Genomic DNA, 5,907 nt, shown 5'->3' on the forward strand with positions numbered 1-5,907 from the left:
ATTGGGGGGTCCCCTTTGCTGTAGATGTTTTCTATTTGAGCAGACTTTTCCTGGGAGAGGATGCTCTTATAGAATTGGATATTTTTCTCTGGGTGTTTAGGTAAGAAATGCCAGTTTGGTGGCAAGACTTCCATGGCCAGGGCTAAGGGATCTGTTATACGAACCAGGTGGGGTTCGATATAAGAGATATGCTGGGTAAAGGTCTTTTTGACATAAGAGGACTGTCCTTCTCTTTGAGTTGGATAGGAAGAAGGCCTCTGAGTTTGGATATGGCTAAAATGTTCTTCTATCTGATAAGGGTTGGTTGCTTTGGGTGCTGGAGAGGCTAAGGCTGAGCTGTAGCTGGGCTGACCATATGATGGCCTTTCATAATTTGGTTTTGGTATTGATGAAACCAAATAACGATTGGCAATGTTTGATGGTGAAGCAGGGTTATTACACTGGGGCTTTTTGCACGAGATATTGGGACAATTTGGCTGGGGGTGATTGGGACAATCTTTCCTGTGGTTTGTGATTGGCTGGAACCAACAGGATTTTGCTGTTTGGGGTTTTTAAGGGGTTGGGGCTGTTGTACGGGTTTCTTTCCGGACATCTTGGTTGTGATTCTGCAAAAATTCACGGGTTAGGAAATCAGGGATGCTGTTTTGACTTCCTTCAATGAATTCTAAATCAAAGTCGAAAACTGAAAGGATGGCTTGCCATCGTGCAAAAATCTGTTTTGATGCAATGTTTTGAACATCTTTTTCTAAAACATGTTTTGCAGATTTACAATCAATCCTAATTAAAAACTTTTGATTTAAAAGATCACTTTGAAATTTTGAAATGCATAGTACTATAGATAGTATTTCTTTCTTGATAGTACTATAATTAATCTGAGTGGGAGTCCAAATTCCCGAATGGAAACAGACTATCTGTTCAGGAGAATTGGGATTAGCACGCTGGAGGAGAATGCCACCGTAACCTATGTTTGAGGCATCGGTCTGGACAATCTTGAAGGAATTGTCAGCAGGGATCCCTAAACAAGGAAGGGTTTTGACATACTTTGTTGATATGCTGGACAACTAAGGTATGAGCTGGAGTCCATGGGGATGGATTGGTTCGAAGTCTATCAAAAAGGAGTTTGCATTGCTGCCTGAGATTTTGATAGAAATCTGAGATGTAATTGAGAGAACCTAGAAATCTCTGAAGCTGAGTTTTATCTAGGATTTCATCTGGAAACTTATCTGCAAACTGGATAGCTCTGTCTATGGGTTTGATAACACCATGATGAATATCAAAACCTAAGAAACGAACTCTAGTTTGGAAAAGTTTGATCTTGGGGGCTGAAACAGCAAGACCATTGAGTTTGATGGTGTTGAGGAATGCTCTTAGGTGCTTCCGATGTTTTTCCAAAGATTCTGAAAAAATGAGTACATCATCGATGTACACAATGGCATGGCTGGAGAATGGATTAAAAATCTCATTCATGATATTTTGGAACTCAGAAGGTGCATTTTTGAGACCAAAAGCCATCACATTCCATTCATAATGACCGAAGGGTGTGGTAAAGGCTGTTTTATACCTATCAGGCTCTCTGATTTGTATTTGCCAAAATCCACTCTTCATATCAAACTTGCTGAAGACAACTGCTTTGCTAAGCCTGTTAACTAAGTCCTTTTTGTTGGGAATTGGGTACCTTACCCACTCTAAGACTTTGTTAAGGGGCTTGTAGTTGATGACTAATCTAGGAACACCTCTTTCTATCTCAGCATTTTTCTAGACATAAAAGGCTGGACAAGACCATGGTGATCTAGATTTCCTGATGATTCCTTTCTCAATGAGGTCCTCTGTTTCAGCTTTGCAAGTATCCATAAGTTCCTGGTTCATTTGGATAGGCCGAGCTTTGGTAGGGATATCCTTTTCACTGAAATCTTTGACATATGGGAGAGCTACCTCGTGTCTCTTTCTATGCCAAAAAGCTGTGGGTAGATCAGAGCAGACTTCTTGCTTGAGTTTTTCCTCAAACTTTCTGATCTCTTCTTGGAGGGTTTTACAAGCTAGTTGGTCCTCAACTTTCTTGTATCTAATTTCCTCCTGAAGGTACATAAGATGCATGGATTTGGCACTAATCATGTTCAAGGTTTTAGAGGCTGTATCAGCTTGGATGATGCTAATGTTTCTAGGCACTGGTTCACTAATAAACTTAAACTTGATGGTTTGGCCAAAGGGTTGGGTGGTGATTCCTTTACTATCCACTGTGAAAGGGTAAAGGATGCAAAGGAAAGGATTTCCTAAAATGACCTTGTCTGTCATATTTTTGACAAGAACAAATGTGGTTTTGAAACACATATTATCTTGGCAAACATGGGCTTTAGGAAGTTTGAATTCAATCTGCATTTTTCCGCCACTTGCGGATGTCAATCGTTCCCTAGACTTTTTAAAGTACCTGGAGGGAATGATACCTTCTTGGATGCAGTTAAGATCAGCACCTGAATCAATTAAGGCTATGACCTCGAATTCAAAATCTTTGCTAATGACAATCCTGACTTTGGAATGCCATTTATGGAAGTTAATTCTAGTGACAACATCTAAGAACAATTTGCTGGGTTCCTGGATGAGATCAGCTGTGGGGTTAACTGTATGACCGACTTCACTATCTGAGGGACTTTCCTCATTGCTTTGATGAGAAGTGCTTTCTAAGGGTTGAGTTTCCTGAAGGGCTCTAAGTTTCTGCTTTAAGGCCCTAATTTCACACCCTGTTTCCTTGGTTTCTTTTTGAAGGTCGTTGATCTGAACTTCCTTCTTGGATAGGACAAACCTATTGTGGGATTGGTCCAAATCTACCTTGGGTTGATGGTTACTGGGTTCAGGTTTACTTGGTTCCTGTACCGAAGGCTGTTGGGTTATGCTAGGCTCCTGGGGTTTGACGATGGGGTCACCTAATTCTCGGTGAGAGGTTCTGGAGCTACAATCTCTTTTGAAATGGTCGCGCTTGCCACAAACATAACATTTTCCAGGCTTATTCTTCTTAGTTTCCTTGTAAGCTTTGGAAATGGGTCGATGAGCTCTACTAGCCTTTCTTTCAGGTCTTTTTAGTCTTAAGCGTCTCCATTTGGCTTCTAGGGTTTCATGCTCTGTTTCAGAGGAGGAACTACTAGAGGCTGTACGGATTTTTAACATCTTAAGCTGACTTGTACCTTTTGACAAAGGAACGGCTGGTTTCTTTGCTAGCTCAGCAAGTTTCTGGGTAACTATTTCTAAGGCTGATCTGTCCTTAGAATACCTGGGGTTGGTTGTCGGAGACTTGACTAGAGGTTGCTTAAGGGTTGGTTTGCTAACCATATCCTTACTTGGGTTGGATTCAACTGGGATCCATGTTCTGGTGAGAACACAGAACTGCTTGTGCTGGCCAAAATACTTTTCGAAGTAAATGAAAAAGGGGACATTACGGGATATTTCCCTCATGAATGCCGTCCATGAATCAAATACTTTTTCCTTTTGCTCTTTGGTATAGTTGGCTTTGTAGGCTGCTCTTTTAGTCCTGTTTTCCTCAGAACTAAATTCCTTGCCTAACTCTTCTAGGTCAGGAGCGAATTCTCTGTTTAACACAAAAATGTTCAGAGATTCCTCTTGCTGATCTGGAGGCTGTTCCATATCAGTTCCAGATGGGGATGGGGGGGATTGCTCACGATCGTCATCCTCACTGACAATCGAATCCTGTTTGGCTGTGTAGCAAGGTGTGGTGAGTTGGGAATTGGTTCTAACTCCCTGAAGCTGAACACCTATGTCTCTTCTAGACCTTGGGAAAGGTGATCCTAGAGGTCTGGTTGAGCTATCTTGGGATCTTTCTGTCTCTAAGGTAGACAGGTGACTGTTTACTGGGGTGCAGTAGATCGGCTGTCGATCTAAACTGGGGTATGTCCAGAGGTTGCCTACACTCATAATCTAGGGGAGTGCTAAGTCTAGATCTGTCGAAACTTAACCTAACCGTGCCGTCGGCTAGTTGTTGGACAAATTCTAGATCTGGATTCTGGGCTGGGTTTTGGATCTGTAGAGTATGGTTCTCATTCTCTAGCATCCAATTGGCTGGGAAAGTGATTTCAGACCATTTAAGGGTTCTAGGAATCCTAATTTTGGCACTAGGGTCCGTGGTCTGGATGAGGGTTGTCTCACCTTTTTGTCTCCTATCAAGTGCTCCAACATTCATGTTCGTTCTCATGCACTTGTAGTAAACTCTGTATATCAAGGCGATCTGACTGGTTCCCTGTGTCATGAGGGTTCCATGTGTCTTGATATTGAGGGTGAGGGCTTTGATAACTGTTTTGTCATGGAGAAAGATGCTAAAATCTGGAAAACAGTTAAAATGGATGGGTCCGTTACTAAGACTGGTTTCTATGGTTCCTAGGAGGCTGTCATCGAACCTGATGTGACGAGCATCTCTAAGGGCCATGAGGATTGAGCTGTTCAAACCTCTTCTGGTGAGTGGTTTCACTCCAACTTGGACTAATCCTATATGTAGGAAGTTATGTCCTTTGTCTTTATGACTCTGGATAGCTGAGGGTGATAACAAGTAGCACGTTTCGTACTCCTTGTTGATTCCATAGACTTGTTCTATGGTCTTGACATGGTAGTCTGCTTTGAAAGCTGTTTTCAAAGACCATGAAGACTTATAGAATTGGCTGGTTGAAACTTTTGGGATATTCCAATCTCCTATGTCTAGATCTAAATCAGATAGCTCATAGGTCTCCGAATTAATTGCTCCTACGTCTGCTGGGATATCTGGTATGGATGTGGGTTGGGAACATCTGCTGCTGGTGGAAGAGTAACTTCTAAACAACCTATTCATGATTCTGGGGTTACAAGTTTAAATCAACGATCACAACCTAGTCACCTTTATCCTCAAACTTCTGGATCTAACCTTTAGATCTGAAGCAAAAGTATACAACTATGGGATAGACACCTGATCTGTGACCTCCTTTCCGCCGGACTCTCCTCCAATAATGGGGACCACCCTAACACGCCTTCTCTCGGCTTCAACGGGCTGACCAAACCAAACCTAGGAAGATTTTCGGCCTCTTTAAAGAACAGAGAACACCACAGATTTCGGTAACAAATCTCACAGGTATAAATCTGCAACAAACTTTTGGGCTAAACACAAAAATAGGAAGAATAGGGATAACAGGGAAGCAAAGGTTAATCTGAACAAATAATCACAGAATAACAAATAGAATGGTTAGAAGGAGGCTCAGCCTACCATTTGCAGATGTAATAGAAAATAATGAAGTAATAGCAGACGAAGAAATAAATAAAAGGGAACGGAAGAGTTATCAAGAAGTAGATGTAAAACAAAATATGGGGTATGGGAGATCTATCCATGAAAATAATTCAAAATAATTATAATGCCAAAATAATCTGGATTACTATGGCGGCAGTGCCGACCAACTTGATTATATGATAAACAGTAACTTACAATCCGACCGGGCCAAACTTGGCTCTGATACCATAAGGGGGTAAGTTACAGGCTAAGGCCGGTTGAGGCCTGTGTGCGGAAGGTAAAAATTAAAATACAACTGAAAGCCGACTGAGGCTATTTGATTACAATGACTGAATGACTGAGTCACTGGAATCGAGGTCATAGCCTTAATTGATTCAGGTGCTGATCTCAACTGCATCCAAGAAGGTATCATTCCCTCCAAGTATTTTAAGAAGTCTAGGGAAAGATTGACATCCGCAAGTGGCGGAAAAATGCAGATTGAATTCAAACTTCCTAAAGCACATGTTTGCCAAGATAATATGTGTTTCAAAACCACATTTGTTCTTGTCAAAAATATGACAGACAAGGTCATTTTAGGAAATCCTTTCTTTTGCATCCTTTACCCTTTCACAGTGGATAGTAAAGGAATCACTACCCAACCCTTTGGCCAAACC

Source organism: Castanea sativa, chromosome 5 (assembly GCF_040712315.1).
Source record: "Castanea sativa cultivar Marrone di Chiusa Pesio chromosome 5, ASM4071231v1".
Taxonomy (NCBI): domain Eukaryota; kingdom Viridiplantae; phylum Streptophyta; class Magnoliopsida; order Fagales; family Fagaceae; genus Castanea; species Castanea sativa.